The sequence below is a fragment of the Peromyscus californicus genome, unplaced genomic scaffold (genome assembly GCF_007827085.1).
Source record: "Peromyscus californicus insignis strain IS unplaced genomic scaffold, ASM782708v3 Scaffold_8__1_contigs__length_139910024, whole genome shotgun sequence".
In the NCBI taxonomy this organism is placed as follows: Eukaryota; Metazoa; Chordata; class Mammalia; order Rodentia; family Cricetidae; genus Peromyscus; species Peromyscus californicus.
In genome coordinates this window covers 54,544,691-54,557,950 of record NW_026294606.1, presented here as the reverse complement: position 1 = coordinate 54,557,950, position 13,260 = coordinate 54,544,691, and the positions used below count along the sequence as shown (strand labels likewise).

General features: G+C 44.6%; 1 pseudogene; it reads right to left on the bottom strand.

Moving 5' to 3' along the window:
- Window positions 1–9,236: 9,236 nt before the first annotated feature.
- Window positions 9,237–10,259, bottom strand: LOC128104528 (cyclin-dependent kinase 4-like; annotated as a pseudogene).
- Window positions 10,260–13,260: the final 3,001 nt, after the last annotated feature.

Genomic DNA, 13,260 nt, shown 5'->3' with positions numbered 1-13,260 from the left:
GTATCTGTCTGGGTTGCTTTGGGCAGATTCCAAAGAGCAGACTGGCTGGGGAGGAAGGGAGAAGGGCTCTTAAAATAGTCCAGGCTGTTTTCCCTTCCTTACAAAAATGAGCTAGAGGGAGAAGCCACATGGGGCCGTGGAGGAGTTAGTGCTGGCTGGAAGCACACCCGAGTTAGTGGGCTGTGCACACACTGTCTCGCAGCAATGAGCAATGCTTTTTGCTTAAGTAAAAAAGTGAAGTAGAACACCACATATCTGAATATAGCAAAGTAACTACTGCCAGATGAAACTTATTTTACTTATGTGTGCATCAAATCAAATTCATTTCTATTGTCATTATTATGTTTTTATCACCACCATCATCATCATCATTATTGAAGTTCTGGGGTTTGAACCCAGGGCCTCACACAGGGTAGTGATTCATGTGTATGTGTTCACGTGTGTGCAGGTATACATACATATATGTGTGGAGATTTGTGCACACAGAGGCCAGAGGCCAGCCTCCGGTTTTGATCTTCTGGAGCTGTGCACCTTTCTCTTTGGGAGTGTCTCTCACTGGCTCACATCTTTCTAATTCAGGGAGGGGCCTGGCCAATCAGCCTTGAGGATTCGCTTTTCTCTGCTGAGCCAGCACTGAGATGACAAGTGCCCGACTTTTTCCTTTCTCCTGTGTCACATTTTGTCTTCCTGTATAAGAAAGGACGCTCATATAAAGTGGGGAGGGAAGAAGACAAGATACTTTTAAATTTTTTCCCCTGCTTTATGAAACAGGGTTTCTCTATGTAATCCTAGCTGTCCTGGAACTGAAGCTGGAGACCAGGCTGGCCTTGAACTCAGAGATCTGCCTGCCTCTGTCTCCCATGTGTTGGAATCACAGGAGTGCGCTACCATGCCCAACTACACACTCTTTAGTGTAGAGAAATAGGGCAAGAGGTTGAGTCTCAGAAGGGGGGGGGATGAGATGTTATTAAGGGTATAAAACAGTCTCTGTAAAAATCTAGAGGAGTGTCCACAGCTTTGGGAGGAGGCAGAGCCACCTCTTCAGCAGTGTTCTTTCCTCTCAAGTGACTGGAGGGTGGATGGTAGCGGCTCAGCTGCTCGCTCCATCTCAGCTTCCTTGTGCAGCTCAGAACACTGCGTGCCTGGGAAGCAGATTCCCTTTCCAGCTGCACCTGTCCTGCAGGCTCCTCTGACTCTGGTGCTCTTGAGTCCTGGGGTGGGGGAAGGCTCCTGGGGCAGAGAAGCACCTCCATGCTGGCCCTCTTCCAGAGGCAGTTCAATCACATCAAAGATTTTTGTCTAACTGGTCAGTCTTAGAGTTTCCACAGAAGACAGGCTTTCAGTGGAAAATCTCTGCAAGTGAAATGTTCCATGTAAGATAGTTACCGACAACCATTCTGATTAAGACTGAAGAACCAGCCTGCCCCTATCTGAGGCTTAAAATCCATCTTTAAAAAAATAATTTGTTAATTGATTGTTTGGGAATTTCCCATCATGCACCCCATTTCCCAGTCCTTCCATGTCTGCCCTCTACCCTTGTAGCCTCCCCCACAAAAGAAAAAAGAAATCACTTCTCTCCTCCATCTTTCCCACCTCTTCATCACTTATTTGTTCATTGTAGAGGAAAGTAAAATCTCTCCACTGTATTGTTTGTTTGTTGTTTTTTGAGACAGAGTTTGTCTGTGTAACAGACCTTGCTGTCCTGGAAGTCTCTCTGTAGACCAGGCTGGCCTTGAACTCACAGAGATCCACTTGTCTCTGCCTCCCAAGGGCTGGGATTAAAGGCTTGTGCCACCACTGCCTAGATAAAAGCCATGTTATAGTAAAGACAAACTAGGTTCATTCCTGTTTATGATCAAACCTCTGTTTCTCAAGGATTTGTCTATGCCCACCAGTAACCTTATCTACAAATGGTTCTGTACTGCACGTTCCAGGAATGGCAATTGTGTCTTTCTTTCAAAAAGTTGTTAATAACCATCTTACAACCCTACCTTTGTTTCTAAAGCTTATATGACCATCTATGACTGACTACTTTGTTATGAGTACCTGTTGTGATCACCTTGTTTTGACCACTTATGTTCTGCTCTGGTAACCCTGCCTATTTTCCCCCATTTGGAAACCCCTTACCCCTGAACTCTATAAAATCTATATCTTCCTCACATCTGATTCTGGCCTCTTGAACCCTACCTTAGGGGGAGGCAGCCTGTGTACATGGATAAAAAAGTTTGCTTTAATTAATTGCTTGCTTTAATTAATTTGGCCATGATGATTTGGGTCTTTCTCCTCCCAATTTTGGGGTTAACAAGACAAAGCAGCAGGTCTCTCCCAGTATCTCATGCCATCCTCCCTTTGATGTGAAAACTAAGTCTAAGACTCGCTGTTTTTTGGAGGACTACTTGAGAACTGAAGTCTCTAATATCTGCATCTGTCTGATGACTTATCTGTTGTAGGCCCATTCCTCCTCTGGTTAGGACTATGGTACTCAGGGCAGCAGTCCCCACCAGCCCCATTCCTATCATTATTGGAAAGAGGAGAGGGCCAGCCCTCCTGTACCACCAGTGGGGCAGCTGGAAGGAGACTAAGAGGTGGGTCCCTTTTGATTCTGAATAAAAATACACTTGGGGAAGTATATGGAAAACTATACACAACACTGGATTATTATACAGATGTTCTGAGGTCACGTAAGCAGATGAGACTGGTGGTATTGGCAAACCCAGTTTCTGTAGGTGTGGTGGTATTGTGTTCCCCAAAATATTGTGCACCCTAATAAACTTATCTGGGGTCAGAGACAGAACAGCCACTAGATACAAAGACTAGAAAATAGTGGCACTCACACCTTTAATCCTAGCATTCCAGAGGTAGAAATCCCTCTGGATCTCTGAGTTCAAGGCCACCTTGGAAACAGCCAGGCATGGTGACACAAGCCTTTAATCCCAAGAAGTGAGCCTTTAATCCCAGGGAGTGATGGCAAAAACAGAAAGATATATAAGGCGTAAGGACCAGAAACTAGAAGCTTTTAGCTGGTTAAGGTTTCAGGCTTTGGAGCAGCAGTTCAGCTGAGATTCATTCTGGTTGAGGACTCAGAGGCTTCCAGTCTGAGGAAACAGGATCAGCTGAGGAACTGGCGAGGTGAGGTGACTGTGGCCTGTTCTGTCTCTCTGATCTTCCAGCGTTCACCCCCAATACCTGGCTCAGGTTTGATTTTATTAATAAGAACTTTTAAGACTCATGCTACATGTTGGAGTGAAGTAAGCTTCTGAGTTGAGAGTAACCATGAGACCAGCATTACAAGAGGCAGAAAAGGGGAATCAGCAAGTGACAAGACATGAGGCATTTCCAGTCTTAATTTTCCCTGTCTGGGAATAGACAGACAGGTAGGGGGATGTAGCTATTGGAAGTTCTGCTCCTAACCCCACATATTAAAGAAGCCTGACTTTTAAACAGGTCCAGCAGTCTTGTGCCAGCTCAGGCTAGGTGTCATTTAGAAGGAGGTGCATTCCCTGAAGCATAATAAAAAGGTCTGGTGAGGCAAGGACCTCCTTAGGAGTGGAGTCAATTAAAACAGCCCCAGGGGGTGGGAGATACCTGCCAGCAGCCTCTGGAGCTTTGGGTTCCCATTTACCTGGAGGGAGAGGAGGAGGTGAGAAGACAATCAGCGGTTTATCCAACTGGGCTATCTGACTAATAGGGTAGAGGGGGTTGATACAGTCTGCTTTGAATGCTAAACAGACACAACCACCCCCCACTCCACACCCCCACCCTCACATCACATCCAGTTAAATATAATCTTATTCTCCAGGCAGATCCAACAACTCAAGCAAAATGTAGGGGTTGTTTACTTGGAGGTACAAGGATTATTAGTTGCAGGGTTTGTTGTTGTTTGTTTTTTTCTCTTTTGGGAGCTCGCCACCCAGCTCCCAAATAAATCACACGTGGAGGCTTATTCTTAATAATAAATGCTCGACCTTAGCCTGGCTTGTTTCTAGCCAGATTTACTTAACTTTAAATTATCCCCACTACCTTTAGCCTTGGGGCTGGAGAAGTATCTAAGAGTCCTACATTTTGAGTTAAAGGCAACAAGAAGTGGTTTGAGACACTGGTATATCTTGAGCATATAGACCTCAAAATCTGCCTCCACAGTGACACACTTCTTCTAACCAGGCCATAACTACTCCAACAAAGCCACATTTCCTAATAGTACCACTCCCTATAAGCTTATGGGGACCAATTACATGCAAGCTACCACACTGGGGATACTTTAAAAGAGAATGATTAGTAATCTCAATGACAGGGTCTCTCAAATGGGACAACAAAGGGGCTGGCCTTTTCAACATAATCTCATAGGGGTGAATCCTGCTTTGTAAGGGGTCCATCTTGCCCTAAGAAGGACCAAGAGTAAAAGATTGGGCCAATTTTCAACAGTTTCCAAAATTAATTTAGAGGGTGGGTTTAATAGCTCGATTTGCCCAGATCTCTGAGGTCAGTAGGTGCAGTGGAACTTCCAGGTTACATTGAAGGCCTGACTGACCATTTGAGCTATGGACAACATAAAGGCAGATCTAACATCTGATCCAACTGACAGGACAGCCCAAACCTAGGGACGATTTCATGTAGAAGAGTCTTGACCACTGTCAGAGCAGAGCAGTCTCTCACGGGTAGCAAAGGCTTCTACCCATCCCAAGAAGGTGTCTTAGGGTTTCTATTGCTAACACCATAACCAAAAATCAAGTTGGGGAGAAAAGGAGGTTTTTGGATTACTCTTATTGCTGTTCATCACTGAAGGAAGTCAGGACAGGAACTCAAACAGGGCAGGATCTTAGAGGCAGGAGCTGATACAGAGGCCATGGAGGGGTGCTGCTTGCTTGCTTGTTCAGCTTGCTTTCTTATAGAACACAGGACCACCAGCCCAGGGATGGCACCACTCACCATGGGCTGGAACCTCCCCCATTGATCACTACTTGAGAAAATGCCTTACAGCTAGATCTCATGGAGGCATTTCCTCAACTGAGGCTCCTTCGGCTGTGGGATGGTCTGTATGTCAAGTGTGTTGCTGATTGGTCAATAAATAAATCACTGATTGGCCGGTGGCCAGGCAGGAAGTATAAGCAGGACAAGGAGGAGAATAAAGCTGGGAAGTGGAAGGCTGAGTCAGAGAGACACTGCCAGCCGCCATGATGACAAACAGCATGTGAAGATGCTGGTAAGCCACGAGCCATGTGGCAAGGTAGAGATTAATGGAAATGGATTAATTTAAGCTGTAAGAACAGTTAGCAAGAAGCCTGCCATGGCCATACAGTTTGTAACCAATATAAGTCTCTGTGTTTACTTGGTCGGGTCTGAGCGGCTGTGGGACTGGCAGGTGAGAGAGAGTTGTCTTGACTGTGGGCCAGGCAGGAAAACTCTAGCTACATCCTTCCTCTCTGATAACTCTAGCTTGTGTCAAGTTGACACAAAGCCAGACAATACATATATTGTCTGTTATAATATATGTTCACATATATTAACATATACTTATATAAAGTGTAAGGATGCCTAATTTTTGTGAAGTTGACTTCCTATTTCTCACCAAAGGTTAGGCCTCCTCAGACGACCAGTGGGGACTCCTTTCCCCTTGTCTTGGGTGTGACCAGTGTGCAGGAGGGACACTGAGAAGCTGCCTGGAAGATAACTCAGTCAGCACCTGGTAGCATGTACCAAAAAGCATGCAAGGGCCACGGGGAGGATAATTCTTGTGTCTGGCCAGATCCACCATTCAGCTGAATCCTGCTTTGCATCTTTGGAGCTTGCCTTGTCCTCTTCTTCCTGGGAGTAAGTGGGTTGGGAAGGAGCTGTGGATCAGGACAGGCAAAGGGCAAGGCAGAAAGGGTCTCCACAGGCATTGCTGTTGCTTCTCAGGCTTCCTGATCTGCCCTCCAATTTTCTTGTGCTTCAGGTGTGTTGACTATTTGATACCCTTTGCAATGAATAACAGCCATCTCCTTGGTGAGACTGTGGAGGCCCATAGAGGTTTCCTAGTGAGATGTGAGCTTGCATTGCCCAGCAGAGCTGCATTAGAGGATTGCTTGACTACGTGCAGGGTTACCAGGTGATTGGAAGTCTGCACTTGGCTGTGCTAGGAGGAGGTCTTTTGCTCCACCCCTTGGCATTCCTATAAAATGCCCTTTTGACAAGACAGGGGGGGGGGGGATCGGTGGATATTGATCCAGTCCTCCTGAGGCTATCCTGTGTTTCTATCTATTTCTCTCCCCTCTATCTTTCTATCTAAATATTTCTCACTCTTCCCTTCTCAAGAGTACCCTGGGGAAAAGTGGGAGCAGGCCTCCCACAGAGAAATGGGTAGGCCCCCCACAGGAAACCAAGAATTTCCTCTTTTTTTTCCCCAGCACTCAATAAGTAGGCCTCTCTCCTTATAAATCATGGTGTGGACATGAAGGGTAGCAAAGGCATACCTGCTTCTGTATAAATGTTCACTCATTTGTTCCTTCCCCAGTGTAAGGCTTGAGTGAGAGCAATCAGCTCTACCCTTGGGCCAATGTGCCCTGTGGCAAGGCTTGTGTCTATATGGTGGCCCATTGGGTAGCTATTGTTACTCTGACTCTCCTGACTCTATTGATGACCAGGCTATTTCCATCGGTAAACAGACTGGCCTATGCCTCATGAAGAGAAGTGTCCTGGAGGTTGGGTGACTGTCCTGAGAAATGTTCAATGAGTCCTCACAGTCATGGAGAGGAACTTCAGGGTTGTCATCGGGCATCAATGTCACAGGGTTGAGACATTATAAAGCAGCAAAAGTGAGACAGACCTGATCAAGCAACAGGCTCTGGTACTGAGTGATGCGGGCATTTGACATCCACCAGCCATCTGCCCCTCTTGGGATTCCCATAGCACAAGGAGTTGTTAAAATCAGGTTCTGGTCCAGGGGGAGCTTGTCAGCTTTATTCACCACTATAGCAGTTACGACCAAGGCATGCAAACAGTGTGGCCAACAGGGGGCCACCAGGTCCAGACACTTGGACAGACATGCTACAGGCCTCTGCTGGGTTTTCAGGGTCTGAGTCAAAATGTCCTTTGCAATGCCCCAGTCTCATAGATGAAAAGGTGGAATGGTTTAGTGACATCTGGTAGCTAAAACTAGGGCTTGGGTTAGAATCTGCTTTAGTTTTCAGAAAGCTTGTTTCGGAAAGTCCACTTCAAAGACTGGTCTTGCACTATGGCAGAAAATAAGGGCTGGGCTATTTCAGCAAACTCAGGAATCCAGAACCTCTAATATTCTGCTGCTCCTAGGAAAACTCCTGCCTGTTTGTGAAGTAAGGATCCAGGGGATGGCTTCCTCCCTGTAGCATTGAAAGTTTTCCTACATTGAACAAGCTTGTATCCCAGATAGGAGACCTCTGTTTGTCATGGAGACACAATATCCCAATGTCTGGAACAACTGGAGTAAATCTTTTGTGTCTCTCAAACAGGTGTTAGTGTTGGCTGATACCATAGAAGATCATCCACATACTGGAGCAGAATTGAATTAGGGTATGACACAATGAGACCTGTTAAGTCTTTTTGTAATGCTTCTCCAGAGAGTGTGTGGGAATTTTTGAAACCTTGGGATAGTCATGTCCAGGTTAGCTGGCTAGCCTTATTGGATATTGAATCAGTCCATTAAATGTCAAACATGGGCTGGCTCACTGGCACCAGCGGAGTGGAGAAGAAAACATCCTTCAGTTCAAGGACTGTGTAGACCAGGTAGTCTGATGTGGGAAGACTGAGCAAAGTATACAGATTTGGATCAGTAGGATGCATGATTTGAGTCCATTTATCTCCCTTCTGGAGATCTTGGACTGACTAATAACCTGAGGTCCCTAGTTTATATACAGGCAGGAAAGGCAGATTCCAAGACGATTGACATGGGGTAAGGATGTTGGCTTCTAATAGCTGCTTGATATTGGGTTCAATTTCCAGTCTAGCATTTGACTTATGTGCTATTGCTGGACCCTTATCACTCATAAGCAGCAGCATCAGTGCTGTGGGATGGTCTGTATGTCAAATGTGTTGCTGATTAGTCAATAAATAAAACACTGATTGGCCATTGGCTAGGCAGAAAGTATAGGCGGGACAAGGAGGAGAATAAAGCTGGGAAGTGGAAGACTGAGTCAGAGAGACACGGCCAACTGCCATGATGAGAAACAGCATGTGAAGATGCCGGTAAGCCACGAGCCACGTGGCAAGGTATAGATTTATAGAAATGGATTAATTTAAGCTGTAAGAACAGTTAGCAAGAAGCCTGCCACGGCCATACAGCTTGTAACCAATATAAGTCTCTGTGTTTACTTGGTTGGGTCTGAGCGGTTGTGGGACTGGCGGGTGACAGAGATTTGTCCTGACTGTGGGCCAGGCAGGAAAACTCTAGCTACACATCAGGCTATCACATCCTCCGCTACTGGTGTCCCAACTTAGTGTGGAGTATTTTCAGTGAGAATTTTTTTATTTCTAAACCAAGAAGAGGGCTCCCTGCCAAAAGAATCCCTCTAATCTCAAGGAGACTTCCTTGAGACTATCCCTCTTTAACTAGAATTAGAACTAGATTCAGTATATAGACTTAGTTCTTAGGAGTTTCAGAAGAACTCTATTTTCTTGTTTGGGAAAATGGTTGTCATTCCAGACCTCTCTGGACTCAGTGAAAAGAGTGGAGCCCGAGAACATTTGTCAGGGGTACCTCCCTGACCAGGAATACCAGGAGCTAGGCTGAATCCTGTGCATGGTTAGGATCTCGCTGGGGCCTCAAAATGAAATGATCTGTGCTATACAGTTACTGACAACCATGCTGATTAAGCCAACAAAATGTGTTGATTCCTTTATTAATGGACAGACCAAAAGCAGGTTCTTACCTCAGGAAAATCTCTTGGTGTACAACATCAGGAGTACAGCTTTTTAAAGGCAAAACCATAATTACATTAGTGCTTGAGATGTATGTGTTGGTTATATTAGTGAGAGATTTAGCATTGCCTAGTATTATGTGCTTTCTTTTGGTATCTTCCAGATAGTACATAATAATTTTGAACCATGGTCAAGGTCATAGACGGTCCCAGAAGTGGCACCAATGTGAAAGTGACTGTTGGGGGTGGAAAGCTGAGAAATGACCAGGCAGGCACAAAATTAAGTCAGGACAGGATGGCGTTACCTTAATCATTTCGAAAAGAGATGCCCAACACTGTACATGTCCATAGGAATTGCACAGAAAAATTTCAGGAGCTTGGTACCATGCTGTGGGCCCTCTGGGAGTTATAGATTCTGGCTAGGTCTAAGTGAGGTGGCTTGATTGACCCACTGATTGTCATCAGTCACCAGAATGTTCTCTGGCTTTAGGTCTTGGTGAACAATGTAATTCACATGAAGCAAATCCAGGCCTCTTAGAAACTGATGCATCAGGTCACTGATGGTCTTAACTGGAAAGCATGGGGGGAATGCCTTGTCCAGATATGTCTTCAGGTCCTGCTCTATATGCTCAGGTAGTAGGGTCACCTTGATCTCTTGGTCAGTTTGAGAAGTAGCACAAACATCCATCACTAGCCCAACAATTGTTGGTATGCTCAAAAGCCTCCTATCTCCTCAGTAAGGGCAACTCACAAACGATGATGATGGAAGACCCCCTCCCTCTTTCTCTTCCACTAGGGACTTTCATATTCTTGAGGGCCACAAAGTGGCCACTGTGGAGATCATGAGCCTTGTATATTGTCCCATAGGCACCAACACCTATAGATAAATTTCTAAACAATCTTATTAAATAAGAAACACAGAGCCAAATATAGGGGGGAAAGCCACAGAGATCAGAGAAATAGTGAGAGTCACCAGCTAACCTTAGCTCACCACAGTGCCATAGCTTCCCAAGAGAACCGGACCAGCTTCTTTCTGTCCAATCTGCACCTTTATTGCCTTGCTGTTCTGCCTTCTCATTGGCTCTAAGCCCAGCCACCTCACTTTCTTGTCACTGCCTGTCTATACAGACCTCCAGGTCTCTATGGTTGGTACTGGGATTAAAGTCATGTGTCACCACGCTTGGCTGTGTTCTTGAGAAATTCTGCCTGCCATGTGATCAGATTAAGGGCATGTGCTACCACCACCTGACTTCTGTTTATGGCTGACTATGGCCTCTGATCTCCAGGCAAACTTTATTTATTAACATACAAATAAAATATCACCACATTTCCAACACAAATAAAATATCAAACACCAATTTCAGGCACTGGCTCATATAGAAAGGCAGACATTGTTGTATCCGGGGATACTGAGGATACCATTATGCCTGGCCAAGAGCTGGTAGTGGGCAATATCAGAGCCTGGGGAAGCTGGTTCCTACACTGCCACACACTGCGGCTTGGATCCAGGGCACTTGGTGTTAAGACAGTTCTGGAGCTCAAACTCAGGTCTTAGTGTTTGTGTGGCACTTTACCAACAGCCATCCCCTCATCCTTCTCCTTCTGAATATTATGGAAACTACTGGGATGTTTCCATTCCTTTATTCCCCAGCCAGCTGATTTGGGATTTGGAGAACAAGAGCATGCCAATTTCAAATAAGTGTCTTGCATGAGTGTCATCATGCCTGGTGTGTTGTGGAAGGCCAGCTCCCACATTTTCAAGGGTTCCTATGAGGAGGAGAGAGGGATAAAAAAATATTAGAAAGATAGCGAAGAGGAGAAAGACAGAAGGACAGAATAGCTTCGGGAGGACCTGGGTCAACAGCCTTTTCCATTTATTCAAAAGGGATTTTTATAACAATGCCAAGGGGTGGGGCAAAAGACCTCCCCCTTGCTAGATCAAAGCACATTGCATAGCCAAATGTAGACCCTTCCAAACATGTGGTAACCACGCCCGTGGTCAAAGCATCCCCTTATGCAGCCCTGCTGGGTAAAGCAAGCTCAGATTCTTGGACCTGAGTAATTTGGGCCTCCACAGTGTATTGAGTAAACAAAACCCTGGCCTAACTAACTTGGGCTTTATTAACTTTTGCAGCATCTGTCTGGTGAATTGCAAACCACTAGTTTCAGAGCCCCTGAATTTCCACTGCTGGATGTCTCCAGTGCTTCTCTTAGGTGACAAGACTAGTTTTTCATTGTGTCTATGGACACTATATAACATGAAATTATTGTTCAGATTTAATTCAAAATATTAAAACCCACCCTTTTGAATTCATGTTTATTTCTCTTTACTGCCTTCTAAATCTTTGCAACCCAGAGCATGTTCTGTGGTCTGCATCCAGCAGTCCCAGGTTTGTGTTGAGTAGAACCTAAGTCCCAGCCCCAACCTCTTCTTTCTTTCTTTAAACACAACTCCACAAGCAATTCTTATGCATAGAAGTACTTGAGAAGCACTCATCTTTCTATCCAACTGGCCATGCTTTGCTGTCTTTAGGTAAGTACACCCACTGACAGGCCCCAAACTTCCAGCCTATCTTCTCTAACTTAGAAGCATCTGGCATTTGCATTCTTTGATATCACCACACGATGGCCCCAGACTCCTGCTAAATGTGTAACAAGCACTGTGCTTTAAGTGGCTCTTTAAAACAGGCTGGGTCTCTGTTGAGAATGAATAAGGAGCAGATGTGAGGGTAATTCTCCCTAAAACCATCACTTTCGGCCATTGTATATGTTTACTGCTCTCTTTAAGTAATTTGGCTTTTTAATCTATTTCAACACTGTGTATTTCTCCACATGTAGGATGAACTTAAAACAAGTAGTAACTAACTTGTTACCATAACAAGTTATTACCTAAGCTGGGGAGGTAGCTCAGTGGCGGAATGCTTGTGTTCAATACCCAACATAGAAAAACAGCAAGAAAATCAAAACAAAAACCTCGATTTTATTTTATTCTATTTTTTTTTTTTTTTTTGAGTCAGGGTCTCATGTAGCTCAGGCATATCCTCAAGCTTGCTATGTAGCTGAGGGTGGCTACATTCCAGAGTCTCCTCCTTCAGCTTCCCCATTGTAGGGTTTCATGCCTGTGCCACCACAACATTCAGAGCTGAAGATTGTATGCAGAGCTTCCCGCATGCAAGACAAGTCCTCCACCAAGTGAGCAACATCCCCAGCTTCTGGACTCAGTAGTTGAGAGTAAATCTGTCTATTTTAAAATCTAAAAAGTCTTCCTGCATATTTTGAAGTCAAAGTTAAGACAAAAATAGTTGTTTTTTGTTGTTGCTGTTGTTATTAGTGTTCTCCCCCTGACCCAACACACACTGCTTATAGCTTTATCAGGGTATTATCAATGTGTTATAAAACCACTCAGATTTATAACTTACAAATTGAACTCTGATATAAACACACAAAATGAGATTTAAGCTACAATAAGAAACAAACTTATTGGTCTCCAATGTTTCATATGCATCTCTCTCTCTCTCTTTTTTTTTTCAGAAAAGTTTGCCTCCTGCCTTTGTAGACTTGTTTGCATTTTCTACAGTCTTGTAATGTAGAATAACATGCTGTGCATTCATGTGTACACTCTTTGGCTGTTGGTGGCTTTTCTTACTCAGCAGCAAAACTCGATTCACACCTTTAGCAGGCACCCATAGCCCATGTCTTCTAATACTGCACAGCCTCCTCCTGGCAGACATGTCGTAATGGGTTTATTAGTTTGTTGATAGACATTTACGTGTTCCTCAATGTTAGTTGTTTTAAATGAAACTATAAGGAATGTCAGTTTGTGAGATTTTGTATAGGACAATGGTGGTTTCTTTTGGAGAAATGCCTATGAGGGCAATGGTAAGGCTAGAAGGAATTAGTTTTCAGAATAAAGTAAAAGACATTTGAAAAAGCTTTATACTACTCTACATTTCTGGCAGAAATTTATGAGAATTCCTTTTTTGCTTTAGTTTTTTGAGACAGGGTTTCTCTGTGTAGCTTTGGAGCCTTTCCTGGAACTCACTCTGTAGCCCAGGCTGGCCTCAAACTCACAGAGATCTGCCTGCCTCTTCCTCCCGAGTGCTGGGATTAAAGTTGTGCAGCACCACTGCCTGGCGAGAATTCCATTTGTGACACACGTTTAGCAAGTGACTTTAAACTGTGTTTCCTTACTTACTGTGATGACTAGTCTTTGTTGGCAAAACCTGGGAAGAGGGAGAGTCAATAGAGGAATTGTCTCCATCAGATTGGTCTGTGGGTGTGTTTTCTCAACTGGTAATTAATGTAGGAGGGCCCAGTGCACTGTGGGTGGTACCATGCCTAGGCAGGTAGGTCTGGACTATAAGAAAGGTGCTGAAAATGAGCTTGAGAACTA